Source organism: Lissotriton helveticus, chromosome 2_1, assembly GCF_964261635.1.
Source record: "Lissotriton helveticus chromosome 2_1, aLisHel1.1, whole genome shotgun sequence".
Classification (NCBI taxonomy): domain Eukaryota; kingdom Metazoa; phylum Chordata; class Amphibia; order Caudata; family Salamandridae; genus Lissotriton; species Lissotriton helveticus.
The window spans coordinates 2,013,401,988-2,013,417,137 of record NC_136059.1 but is presented as its reverse complement, the minus strand read 5'-3'; positions in this window follow the sequence as shown (position 1 = coordinate 2,013,417,137).

The window sequence follows — 15,150 nt, the reverse complement described above, 5'->3', positions numbered from 1 at the left end:
ACTACTAGCGGGCGGAACTATATATGTCGCCTTTTTAGATCTTAAAGCAGCATTCGATACGGTCCCGAGTAATAAGCTCTGGGCCGTATTGAAAGATCTAGAGTGCCGCCGAGCTTTTACAGCTAGTAGTTAAGCTGCACAAATCTAACTATGCGCAGGTTCGCTGGGGATCACAAGGTAACACCACTCCCAAATTTTCAATTAAAAAAGTGGTGCGACAAGGGTGCGTATTGGCCCCCACATTGTTTTGTCTGTATATAAATGGTGCGGTCAATTATTTCGCAGATTTCTCTTCAGATGCACCCACAGTTGCAGGCAAAAAGGTCCCAATACTAATGTTCGCTGATGATACCCTAATACTATCTAAAACACAAGCTTGGTTGCAGCAAGCATTAACCCACTTTGAGTCATATTGTAAGGCACAAGAGTTGGTGGTAAACGTAAACAAAACTAAATTTATGGTGTTGCACAAACACAAAGTAATTAAGGCAAGGGGACATTGAAACAAACTGACAGATTTACCTATTTAGGAATAACTATAGGCCTTAAATTAGACTGGGAGCCCCAGATAGAAATGTTAACGCTTAAGCATTCCCAACTTGCTGGAGCAATCTTGAAAGAACACAGGCTCTCCCAGACCAAGCCTGTAGGTCCCGCATTTAAGATATATAACACCAAGGTTATGGCCTCTACTCTTAATGGTGCGGTGCTCTAGGGTTTCGAAAGTCTGTATTCATTAGCCCAAGCCCAAAACAGATTTGTGAGAGGTCTAATCGGCCTCCCCCAAAGTACTCCACTTACACCCTTATACCTTGATCTGGGGTGTAACCTCCTGGCAGAGGTTGCAAAATTTAGGCCACTGGCTTACTGGAGAAGACTCTGGTCCACCCCGGAGCTAGCTCATTATGCCCTAGCCCTCAAAGATATTAGAGATGCCGATTCACCCCACAAGATTAGCTGGTTGCAGCGGATGACAAGCTCTCTGGTGAATATGGGCATGAGGCATTTATAGGAAGACCTGATGAATATTACGTTTCCTCCTAACAAAGCTTATAAGGAAGCATACTGGGCTATGATCAGAACAGGGAACTTGTGCTTCCCAAATCATCATCTTTGACCAGCATTTTCCTGGAACACACCTTGGATCCCGTTTATGAAGATGTTTAGGACTTCATAACAAAGCCCATTGATAGGAAACTTTTTTTCAGTTCCGGATAGGCACACTACCGACAAACGTTTTCACCAATACCTGGCTCCACTCTCAAAATAGCAAATGCTCATTTTTCCAGATAGCGGAAGAAACAATTCCCCATATTCTGTTTCTTGGTCCTGCATATAGCTCTCCACGAAGCAAATGTCTCAAACCAATCTGTATGAATATGGGCACCAGGTCGAGTGCTACTGCACTGCGAATATTAAAAACTAGCACCCAGGAGGTAATTGTGATTGTCCTAGCAAAGTTTTTAGGATGGGTGTGGAGTACTCGACGCAAGATTGAAAGCAAGAAGACTGCGAGAGTGACTATTTAAAGCATAGTCTTCTACTTAGCATTTCACCGCATGGTTTTGTATCATTTTTTTTAGTTAGTACTAGGATACACGGGTCTTGAATTTTTATTCAACTGCTACTAAATTTTATAAACTTTTTAAAATTACTGAAAGTTAGAGAGCCTGCAGAGCTCATTTTATAGAAATATAAACTTGCTTGTATTTTTAATATGGTCTACTATTCATGTCATGTGTAGATTTGTTAAGTACAGGAGCCCATGTTTTATTATGGTGATTTAATTATTTATTGTCTTTCATGATCAAATTGTTTGAAATAAAGACTTAATAAATTGAAATTGGTAGTATAACTAACACTCCGAAAGAAGTTCATTCTTTGGGAGAAACTGGTGTTTGGGAAACAGTAGTTTAGTAAGATTGCTTGAGAACTTGTTAGGATGGGTGAATGCTTTTGAAGTATCTGTGGTCGTAAGAAAATTCTAATCCTACTACTAATTATCTTTTTTAGTATTTTGGGTCTAGTACTAATTGGAAACTTTTAGAAGTTATTTTTTGTAAGGGAGTTTTATGGTAATGTTGTGACAAGAAGATGATGATGATGAGAATCAGACAAAGCAAGGAGGAGAAAATCGAACTTGAAGACCGCAAAGCAGAGATGTTTGATGAATTGAAGGTCTTGTAGAAAATGAATCTGAAGGAGTCGTAAATGATTAATGAAGCACAGTGTAGTGTAGTAGGATGGTTTCAAAAAGCAACTAGCATATACTACTTAAATTGGATGCATTTAAGGTACACTGACTGGCCTCAAACAGCTTGCATTGGCATTCCTTCACATTTGCAGAAAGAAATTGCACTTTTATTTTATGTACACGAGCATTCTCCATGTGCATTTTTTTCTCTGCGTACTTTTCCATTTCATAAAATCAGTGAAAAAGAAGTCTTTTTCGATGCTGTTTTGCCTGCTTCAGCCCTGTTGTCTGGGGGTTCCTACATCGCTGTGATGGGCCAGAGGAGGATCGGCATGCCAGCATCCCTTCCTGGCCAAAAAGCGCTTCCTGGCAGCTTAAGCGCTGAACCCATGCCCAAAGGACTAAAAGTACCCAGCGTCCACAGTATTTACTCCAGGTGCCATCGGTAAGGGGGAGGCATGGTCAAAGCGCTTATAGCACTGCCTCTCCCACCACGGTGCGCGGCGTGCACGGGCGGTGCCTGGGCGAATCCCCCGCCAAGGGCGGGACCGTGCTTCACCCATCATCGACAGGAAGAGGCAGGGCAGGGCCAACCCCCTGGCTGTTGTGACCGATGTCTTAGAAGCATCAGTGGGTGAGACTTTCAACATCCTATGTGCCCCTTTGCACCGCTACAGCACCTGGCTCATTCCACCGAGACACTATCTCCACAGACGGCCCGCGACCTGTGGACTTTCAAGGAACTGCAAACTGTAGTGACACTCTTATCAGAATACAGGTTGGTTATGTTATAGTGGGGGTGATCACTAGGTGGCTAGTACCTTGTTTTAGCTCATAATTCTTGGCTTCCCCCGCAGCTATTAGTGGACCTTAGGTGCGACACGATAGAGGAGTGACGCTGTAACCTAATGTGGACTGAGACGGGGAGCTATAGTATCACTAGGCAACAAAATGGGGAGGAGGGCAGGCCCAGCTCAAGACAAAACCGCAAATACCCCCTCACTCCCCTCAATATCAATAGACAAATGTTGCAGAGGGCAATAGGGGTGGTAGACTCCGAAATCTAGCTAACGGAAAGGCGGTTATCACGTACTCCTGATTTGTTTATACCCCCATCCAATCTGATCATGCAGCCAAACACGCCCCAAATCCAGCAAGATGTTCACCCTCCACCATCTCCTGTGGTAGTAACTCATAAGAAAGTGTTGTGGAAGAGTAGATACACCATGAGCATCCCTAAGAACGGAAAGCGCAAACTAACATCTGAGATTGGATTACAAAAAAGAAGTTTTGCGAGGGTAATTTAGCTAGCTTAGAGGGGGTTGAAGAGCAAGAACACAGTGTGGGTAGACTGCTACCAGCCAGTTTAGACAAGAACTATCCATCGTGGGCCCTGAATCTAATGGTAGACTTGCAGAACAACTTAAGGGCCACCATTAAAGAAGAATTGACTCCCCTTGTTAGTGGTTTAGACAAATTGGAGAAAGCAATGGCAGCAGGGGAAGCTAGATGGAAGCTAGATCACCCAATCCACCTAACCTGTCTGCCTGCAAGCCTACAAGAGGGATTGACGCAGGTTGCAAGGCGGATAGCGTGGTTCTAACACCTCCGCTTGGGCTGGAGGGGCTTGCCCATAAGGGTTCCTTGACTAGCCATGAGATAGGGAACCAGAGTGTCCACAGTGTCCACAGGCATCAGAGAGATAGGAGTGTTGGCCTTGAGAACAGAGCTAAAAACAGGTCACCTCGACCAAGACACCGAGACATACCCAGCCCCCAAGCCCTAGACAACAATAGTAAAGCAATTAGACAACCAGTACAAGAGCACAGTGAGGGGAGGAATGCTGGACTAAGCTCAAATCTGCCCTATCCTCCTGCTTGCTCCCCATATGTAGCTATTTTGACAGGTGTCCCACCCATTGAACCCAACACAAAGGAAACTCAACTCGAGCTGAGGAACAAATGCCTGTTCTGGCTTGCAAGATATAAGTATTTTGACTATGTCAGAGCAGGGGAGATTATAATTGTTCAGAGAGTAGGGTGGGTGGGAAATCATAGAAAAAGCGAAGCGGGTGAGTGTGTAGTTATTAACTTCAAAAACCCTATCACCGTGACCAACTTATTTAAAACTCACTCTAATTGCCACAACACCCCAACAGTTATGAGTCTGCGCCCTCTGGACTCTTTTTGTTTAAAACAACAAACATTCCCACGAAGATGTGTACCCCCCTTAATTCCAGTAGCTGGTCCAGGGCCCCTATATGAGGGAAGCTGGGTTGCCCACAAAAGGTTTCCCCCATTTAACATCCCGGTGGACAACAGATATGATGCTCTGGAGGAGGTGGATTGACTGGGGAAGGGACCATATAAGCTTGGGTACTCCCAAACGGTAGGAAACAATCCCATGGGTACAGCTGGGTGTGGCCCGAAATGAACCATTGCGGGTAAATAGTTTAAGCCATCCCCAGTGGACTGTCCAGGAAGAAGGTAGAACCAAATCATGTGGGGTCCCTGAAGTCCCATCCTCTCTCCTACTGGGTGACATAAACAGAGAAAGGGTACTGAGGAGGGAAGTAGATGAGTGTTGTGTGGTCCACTTAGGTGCCTCTTTATCACAAAGCGCTTGAGCCTCGAAGGCTGTGAGTGGGGAAAGTGGGCATGTCAACGGGATGAGGATACTTTCATGGAATGTGGCAGGTCTTAAAAATAAACTGCCCTGCCCCAAATGGGGTGAGTTTGTCGATAAACATGACATCTGTATCTTCCAGGAGACCTGGGCGAGGATACTTTCATGGAATGTGGCAGGTCTTAAAAATAAACTACCCTGCCCCAAATGGGGTGAGTTTGTCGATAAACATGACATCTGTATCTTCCAGGAGACCTGGGCGAGGGAAGACCTGCACCGGGTGGGTTTTGCCTAATTTAACAACCCAGCAACCACGGGGGGAGGGGGAGACCCTCTGACGTTTTATTTATCTGGGTAGGCACCCACCTTGGTTGCACCTTGGTTGTAGAGAGGAGCAGATGACAACACCCCCCAACGATATCCAGTGTGTCATACTCTCCTTTCCCACATAGACCAACATTGCCCTAACTAATGTGTTAACAACAGCCAAGAATCTGCCACCATTGCCCATCTGGGTCATTTTATTCCCACCTTGGATCCAGGGATATGGTTGATTGTAGGAGGTGATTTTAACTGCCACTTTGAACCCCTCACTGATCCGACTCACTCTGTCCCAATGGAAGAAGATCTCTATTGGTCTATTTCTAATCCCCTCACTACTCCCATCAAAGTGTGGTCCCCACTGGCCATGCAGCTAAACTCACTCACCCTTATTTTATTGCTAAGAGCATGTAATGGTCGGACTAAATCCGACTAGCCAGGGCAGACCACATTCAATAGAGTAGGCCAAGCCTCCCTCATTGACTATATCATGGGGAAACAAGACTATGGGAAAATGTTCTGGATTTTTATATCACGCAAAGGCAGGACAGTGACCCCAAAGCTCTGATTTTGATACTAAAACCATGGGATATTGGCATTTCCACATCCTCACCTGTCCCCCTAAACCTGCCTAGTGCATTAAAAGTGACAAACGTCAGATGGAGCCATATACAACAGTGTCTCTCCAAGCTGGCTAAAGTCTATCAGCTAGCAACTCCATTTAAATCTAAAATGCGGGAGGCAGCACAGTTGGTGGGTCCCACCATGGATCTAGACAAGGTACAGAAAATTCTCACACAGCTTACCCTGAAACTGGCAGATTTATTTTTCCCGGTGGTGCGGATTAGAGAAAATAGCCGTAACAGATGCCCATGGTTCAGCGAAAAGTGCTGCAAGGCCAAGCAGGACCTTCTGGATTCCGTCAAAGCCAAGTACAGGCCACAAATTAAACTTGCTAGGGTGAGGGACAAATGGCCTACCCAGCAGGAAAGAAAAACCTGGGAACTAGAGAGGTGGGAAATGCTCAGGATTGCCCAGAATGATAAAGATCTGAAATCCTTTTGGGCAATAGTGAGCTCAGGCCATAGGGAAGGCAGACCGGCTACCGAGCCCAATATAACGTCTGAAGACTGGGAGACTCACTTTGGGTCATTGTACTCCTCCAGGGACGGTGGTCCTGTTAATATAGTTAGTTCCAGCACGGCACCAGAGTTCCACCAGGTGGGGGAAATGGAGATCACTATGATCGAAGTGGAAAACGCTATTAATAAGCTTCATTGTAATAAAGCCTGAGGTTTAGACAAATTACCATGGGACCTCTTTTGTGAAGAACCCACAATATGGGTCCCATACTTGTGTGCCCTATTTAATGCTGTACTGAAGGGTATGGATCCCCCCGATACTTGGCGCGGGGATGAGTTTATTCCAATATTCAAAAAAGACTGCCCCCTCATACCCTCTAACTACAGGCCAATTAGTTTAATTGATATTCCCCAAAAACTCTTCGGTGGGGTACTCCTGGATCGCCTTCAGGGTTGGCTGGAAGAAGGTCAAATATTAAGCCCCTACCAGGCCGGCTTCAGATCAAACATGTCAACCGTAGACCAGATATTCAGACTGCAACTACTTTACTGGAAAACGGTGACTATAGAGGATGGCAGCCTCTATTTAATATTTGTTGATCGGAAGTCTGCTTTTGACCTTGTATCCAGGGAGAAACTCTGGAAGGTGTTGAGTGACCTTGGGATTCCGCCCTACCTTTTAAATGTCATAGAGAGCCTCCATTTGAAGAACTTCGCACAAGTACGATGCGGAAAATATGGGGATCTTACTGCCCGTTTTCCTGTCCAAAAGGGGGTGCAGTAGGGATGTGTTTCAGCCCCTACTATATTTTGCCTTTTTATTAACAGTCTCATACACCATCTTAAAATAATTGACGACAACGATGCTCCCTACGCTGCTGTTTGCAGACGGTACCCTGTTGCTTTCAAAATCACCAATGGCTATCCAGCGCACTCTAGATGGTTTCGTAAACTTCTGCAAGCTACGAGGGCTGGAGATCAACCTAACATAAAACAAATATATGGTCTTCAACCCTCCCCACACGACCCGCCCAAACCCTCTTTTACATGGCGTTCCTTTGGAAATGGTTAAGATATTTGATTACCTGGGAGTTACCCTGTCAGAGCACTTTGAATGGAGTCCACAGTTGGACAAAGCAAGACTCAGGCTAATCCAGACAGTGGGCGGTTTAATGATGTACAAACCGTCAGCTTTTAAACCAGATGCCTCTGTGGTGGAAATCTATAAAGCACAAGCAAGGGGTGCCACACTATAGGGGGTGGAGTTGTGGGGGCATTGCCCTACCACTAATCTGATGAAGGTGGAGAACAACTTCATGATGAAGAACTAGAACTGAGACCCTTACTTTTCTGGCTGAGGATGTGGGTGACCCCCAGAGCGGTCCATCTACAGGGCCGAGCTAATTGAGCTCTTATCCATTTGCACCATCAAGACAATTCCAAGGCTGTGTCATATAAGGGATCTTGCCTTTAAGTTAGGCAAGCCGGACGTCTGGAGAACACCTGAGACATCATGGTCCACGATCTCTAGGCTGGATCTAGTCAACTGCTATGGAATAGCCAATCTAACATCTATTAGAGAAAGTGCCTCATGAGGTCGTTTAACAGCAGAATTTCTGCTAGCAAAAGATGTATACTGCAAGGAAAATGTTCAGGATTTTATTCAACCTCCATTGGCCAGGAAATTGTATGTGCAATTTAGACTAGGGACTCTTCCATTATCAGCGCGTAATAGTAATTGGGTGAGAGATCAAACAGGTGAATGTCCTGCATGTAAATATAAGGAGGAGTCTGAACTACATGTCCTGCTCCTCTGTCCTGTTTACCTGCTGCCGCGCAAGCTTTGGCTAATTCAGCTATGCAAGAATTTGTGCTATGTTCGCTGCATAGAGGCTTACAGAGATTTAAAGTATGACACTCATCCACCAATTGTCATTGCTGTATCACAAATTTTAAACTGCATTTGGCACATTGAGCGGGTCTATTTAAAGTAGATCTCATGGGGAAGGAAAAATGTATGAACTTGTGTAGGTCGAGCAAGTCTATACCCATGCTCTGGGCTTTGCAGCGTAGTCCTATATTTTTATTCTTGTAAACATTTTAGATTGTATTTCATCCTAGGAGGGCTGCTTTTATTCTATTTTTAACAGTTATATCTTAGCATTATCTATAATTTCACATCCCGCTGTACTCTTATGTATTGTGTGTTTTTCCCTCTCATTTGTGGGATAACCATTGTACAGGAAGTTGTTTATCAGTTACCTCTATTTTTTTTTACAAGTGTATTTAATCTGTTTTATTATCTACACTTTTATGGCCCTTGCGGCCGAAATAAAGTTAATAAATCAATTAATAAAGTTTTCGTCTTTTTTTTTGCATATATTTTTTTTTCACAAAGGTTACTAAGAAAAACATAGCCTTCATTTCACACATTTAAATTGTAAACCTCATCCAAGATAAAAAAAGATACATAAATGGAAAGAAAAAAGAAAAGAAAAGAAAAGGAAGCAAGAATGAAGAGAAAAGGCAAAAGCATTAGAAAGAGTAGTTTTAAGTCATACTCTTAAAAGAAGAAAAAAGAAAGAAAAAGTGTACATTGAGGGAAAATTAAAGAAAGCGGTCCCACATACAGTCTACTTTTTGTAAGGACCGTATGCCTCCAACTTCAGCCAATGCATGTTCCCTCTTGTATATGTCTTTCATGAGGCCCACCATTCAGACAGGGGGGGTTGGCGAGATACATGATCTTGCAATGCAGAGGTGAAAAGCGAGACTAAAGCAATAGAAAAAAAAAATCATACCTCGATCAGCACCCTCTTTAAGACCTAACATGATCTCCTTGTTGGTAGGGAAAAAATCATAGCCCATAGGTGACCTATAAATTGTATTATTTCCCCCAAAAAGTACATAACATGGGGCAGGTACAGAACATATGGATGATGTTAGCTGCTATCAATCCACACTTTGGGCATTGTGTCCTATCTCCCCCATCACCCCCATATCCCTGAGCCCTTTGTACCTGTTCCCAATCATTTCGAGTTGTGTGATACCGCATGCAAATAGTTCAAAATTATTGCAGCTGTATAATGATAGAATGGATATTTTAAATATCTAAAGCAGATACGATTTCTGTGGGAACCGTAGTTATGCCTAAAGCTTGACTCCATTTAACAGTTAGACGTTGGCTATCATCACTCCTGAATTGACAAAGTTGTAAGTACATTGTGCTAATTTGTGATTTCAGTTTAAGATTTAGCAAGCATGTCAGAAGTTCATGAGAGTGTGGTGGAAGCATTGGTTGTCATTTAAAAAAAAGTTATCCCTTATTTTAGTATTTAAAAAAGAATTGTTGTGGGAAATTATAAGCCGGTTGTGAAGACGCGAAAGTGCGGAAGCCATCAGTATCGTAAAGCTGACCTAGCCATTCAATTCCGTGATTTCCTCACCGCTGAGCGGTAGAGTCATGGAATAGTTCTGGGAGGGTAGGATTATTCCATAGTTGAAAGTAAGCGTGTTGCGCTAAATCTCCAGGCATTAGTGAGCAGTGATCAAGAATTTCATGCCGTACACATACTGTGTCCCTAACAGTCTTAAATTGGACTCTTTTATAGTAATTTGGATCATTGATCCTGTAGAGAAACCTATTGCTGTCTGCACCTGGTGTGGAAAAAAAAGCCAAAGTAGGCTTTGGAGGCGCCCAGTGAATGCCGCCCAGAAATAAAGTCTACAATGGGGGAGTCAAAGTCCTCCTTGCTTAAAAGGGAACTTAAGAAATCAAATCGAATGGGGTGCTTGCTTATAGCCCCATATAAAACTATTAATTGCGCCTTCCAGGTTTTTTAAAAGGAAGTTGGGGATGCTGAGAGGGATAGCTCGAAACACGTATAGAAACTTAGGCAAGATAGTCATTTTAATAATGTTGCATCTGCCAGTTATGGTTATCTGAAGTTTATTTGTTTCTTTAAGCATTGAATGACCAAGTGAAGCAATGGCTCATAGACATGTTTCTATACCTGTTTGACATGAGGAGAAATCCATATCCCCAGATAAGTTGTGGTAGTACAGCTACCTGTCATATGTGTGGCCGGATCTAAATTATTGAGAATTTGAGTTTTGTGAGGGTTCAATTTAAACCCTGAAAGTCAGCCAAAATGTTCTGCCTCCTCCTCTATTGCAGTCAGTGCCGTTACCAGATCGGAAGAGAAAACTACGATGTCAGCATAGGCGGTAACATTTAATTTCCGTGCCCTGTTACTGAATGGAAGGATGTGAGCATTCCGATTTAGTGCTTTGATAAATGGCTCGATGTGTAATACAAACAACATAGGGGAGAGTGAACACCCCTGCCGAGTGCCACAATATATCTGTAAGGGGGCAGAGTATAAGTTAGTGTATATAAGTTTAACCTGCGGATTAGTGTATAGTGCGCATCCCCATTTAGTAAATCGGCCTTGTAATTCATTAGCAGTTAGTGTTGCGCATAGTGAGTATCATATCACTCGATAAAATGCTTTTTCAGCGTCTACTAGGACCAGCCCAAATTGCAAGATGTCCTATAAGCGATGTCGAATGCCATTATGGCTTTGGTGAAATGAGTTGTAGTGTCTTTGCCTGTTATGAACCCATGCTGTTGGTTGGATACTAGATCTGGCATAAAAGGCGCTAAATGATTAGCCAGTATCTTGGCGAAGATTTTAGCGTCCGAGTTGATAAGAGATATTGGGCAATAAGACCCGCACTTGTCCGCTGATTTCCCCTTTTTAAGAAAAAAGACAATGTTACTCATGTCCCACAATTTCAGCCCTTCCATTCGGTCCCCTATCTGATGTATAACATCATTCAGTAATGGTAAGATAGAATTTGTAAAAGTTTTATAGAAATTAATTGGTAAAGTATCGTCCCCAGTGGCCTTACCAGATGGCAGCGTGGCTAGGGCGGTGGCAATTTCCTCATTAGTGATATCCTGATGAAGAAGGTCAGCAGCATCTTTATTCGGAGACGCAAAGTTTTAAGTAGTCGTCAAGAACCGTTTTGTCCAAGTTGCAAGATGAGGTGTAAAGTCCCTTGTAAAATTGAGTAAATTGCTCCAGGATTGAATTAGGGAATGTATGCAGCCTACCAACTCTGCCCCTTATCGCCTCTATTTGCCTGTTAGATTTCTTGTCTACCACCTGATACAAAAAAATTCTCCTAACCTGATTCCCATATTCATATTGCAGAGCCGCAATCTTTTCTTTTAATATCCTGCCCAAAAGTAAACGCAAATCCATTAGTGAGGCATGTAATTGAACTTGATTTGGCCCTCCCAACCTTAGTTTCTCCACATGCAGGATTTCTAATTGAAATAATGCATTACAAGATGAACTGGCATTATTCTCATTGGTTTTATTTAAGCAATAGATATATTGTTGGGTAGTGCCACGTATGTAAGCATTCATTGTGTCCCAAACAATAGTAGGAGATGCGATATCGACATTAGACTGTATAAGCTCGGTTAGAGCTACTTGGGTAGATTATATAAATTCAGGGTCCGTCAACAAATGTCTAGGAAATGAGACATAGTCTCATCTGCAACTGCTAGTTGAAAGCTAAACAGAATATGGTTACGGAGAGAGGTTTCACGGGGCACACCCCAATTTTGACTGCTGTTAAAAAACTATTGCTGGCCATGGCCAGATCTAGTCCAGAGTAATGCTGGTGGGGGGCAGAATAATGTGTGTATCTCAGTGACGTGGGGTGAAGCGTCTGCCATACGTCAGATAAGCAATGTAGCTGAGGCAATTCGTAAATTGAGTTTTGAACCCTCTGCATTCTTGGATAGGCCATCCTATTAGTGGAATCAATGTCGTAATTTAATGTGTAATTGAAGTCACCCATAATGATCAGTTTCCCATACCAGTCGAGCAGTTCCAGCATTCTTTTATTAAAAAGAGTAGGATCATTCGTGTTTGGGCCATACATTGCGCAGAACACAAACCTTTTATCAAGAATATCCAATAGTGCGATGACCCATCAACCTTGTTGGTAGGAAGAGGTTATGTGAATTTTGCAAGTTATCTGCTTGTCCTTGAGTATCTCTGGTCCTCTGATTGTTACCCTCTGGGATCTGCATTCAACTGTTTCAAAACCTAGTTGCTTTAGCAACCTCTGTCCTTGTAAGCCAAATGTGTTTGTGTGAGAAGTACCACGCTTAGATGCAGCATTCAACCCAGCCACATTCCAACTTATACATCTAATTTTCCTCATCCTAGAATTTCAGTCAATGACAAAAACACATTACAGGGCTTCCCTCGCAATCCCCCACTATATTGAACTGTAAAAAAAATTTGAAAGCGAGAACTTTGAGAAGAAGTAAATGATATGTAAAAACAGATAACATTTGTAAGATACCAAATTCATTTTCTAATAATGCTATTAGTCCCCCTTGTGATTTAAACCCCTAGTACCTCCCTGTGTTCAAGCCATCTGAGAGCCTATCCCCCCATATCCCCTGTGCCCCCCTCCACCTCCTCTGCCCACCCTTCCAGTGTTCTAGAAAAGGAATCACCCCCCTGAACCGGCTGTCTATCGTTGACAGCCGAAAGGGAGCATGGCCCCCGAGAGCACCCCTTAAATGGGTATCAGCAGTATGAAAAGTGGTGCGATGTTAGAGCCCGAAAGAAGAGAAGAGAGGCAACCCAGCATCGGGAGAGAACACAAGAACAGAAGAAGAGTCAAAAAGTTGCAACTATATTTAGCAAGTGCTAAGTGTCTTTTTTTTAGCAGCAGTAATAGCAGAGAGTAGTGGTATATATCTGCTGATTTTCTTTGCAAGGAAGGCGTTTGTTATGCTCATATCATTCTTTAGGATGTTGCTGCCATCTAGAGAGCCCCAGCTTTGCCTCCTGGTCCAAGTGAAAAATCTGTGAATGGCCATCCTTGATGACCCTCAGGCGAGACGGTTCCTGCAGATACACCTGGGCCCCAATTGCTTTCCAATGATCAATGAGTTGCTGCATCCTCCACCTCTTGTCCATTGTGATTTCACAGAGATCCTATCTTACAGAAAGGGAAACTGATTCCACAACCACTGGTGTTGTAGGTCAGGCTTTGATGGCGATAGCCTCTCATAAGAGAAAGTTGCCTACATACATAAGGATTGGATGCGGCCGTCGTAAGTTGGTTTGGTCTTCTTGGTTCAAAAAGATTGGCAGCCTGCGAGCCCTTTGAATTTAGGATTCCCAATTCCAATCAGCTAAATCAGGAAAGGCCTTCTGGAATAGCTGAACAATAAAAGTCCATGGATCAGAGCCCTCCTTTCCTTCCGAGACCCTGAACACTCCTAAGTTATTCTGGTCTCTGCCGGTTTTCCATGTCCTCTAGTTTTACCTGCAAAGCCACCAGTCGATTATCATGATCCCAGACGATGCTAGTGGAGTCTGTTACTGCTTCTTCATTATCTGAAAGATGTTACTGTAGTTCCATCATGTCGTTGGTCAGTATAGCTACTTTATTGGTTACTGCTGTTAATTATTGCTGGATCATGGCGTTGTCTGCTCTGAGCTGTACGTAGTGCTCCTGCACCTGGGTTCCTTGTGCTTTTAATGACAGCAGAAATAAATGGAGTGATGGTTCAAGATGTTCTACCAGCCCTGGGGTCGCTGTTGCTTGAGATGCCTCTTGCACCGTACATTTAGATGTGGGAACTGCCTTTTCTATCGACATGGAATTGACACATAGAAAAGGAGAGCCAGATGCGAGCAGATCCATTTATGGTGAGTGAGCAGTGGTATTATGTGCGGTTAGAGGGGGAAAGGAGTTTTGACTAATACTAAGTCCACCACCCGGAGCGGTGTTGGAAAGATTTGAGATGATAGCTTTGAACTCTCCCTTTGAAGTGACCCATTTGAGTAGAGGACTGCTCTCTGTCTCCGCTTTTGAATGTGCTGGAATAGTACCTTGAAGTTGTGTCCTACTGAAAAGTTTGGCAGTCTTTTTAGGACATCTGATAGATTTGATGAGCTTAGGAATGCTTCTTTTTTTTTACTAAAGGAAGGCCAGCTGAGTCCTTTGAGAGATATGATGATAGATCAGTCATGCCCAGCGAAGGTAAAAATGAGATGCCCATATCGGTATTGCTCAGTAGATAGATTGTTAAAATGTTTATCATGTTTATCAGCCCCTAGATCAGCCCCTAAATCTGATGTATCTGCAGTTTGAGGGAGCCTTGACGGCTCTGAAAGGACAGTACCTGCCCACGCTGTTAATTTTGCGCATCCCTGGTCATCTTCAGGCAGGCAGGCTGCCTTATTAACCTCAGCATCATCCAAAACAGGTGATTGTGGTAATGTTAGTGATTGCAAAGGGGATAGTGATCCAACAATGTTCAAGCAGTTAGCAAAAAGCACTGGCACTCACCTCTGTCTGGCAGATCTGTAGAGCAGATGATTGCACAACATGTGCCCCCCCCCCTTGATTTGCACTCCATGTTCCTGTAGTTCTAAAAATTCTGAACTCGTGAATAAAACTTCGTCGTAGCAGGACGATTTTTATATCAAAAGACCGAAAATGGCTAGTACACTATGTACAAGCATTTTCATCATATTCCAGTAACGATTTCACCTCGAAATCATCATTATCGTCCTGAACCCTTGGCTTCCATTTTTTGTACGGCAGCCATTTTTTGGGTTGCCCTCACATAGGCTTATAATACAGCTAAATTCGATTCCAAAGGACACGTACACCTTAATTGACTTCTCTCTGACCTGGGCAAGCTGAAACCATTGCCCCAGGCCGAGCCTGTTTGGTCAGTTCCTTTCCCAGTGGCCGAACGAGATAGCATCAAAGCACAACGTGCCATAAACCCTTTTCATCGCACACACACCCTGCCTAATCTTGCTCACACCTGTCCCTGCTCTTTTCTCTCACCTGCTTTATGATGAGGAGGTG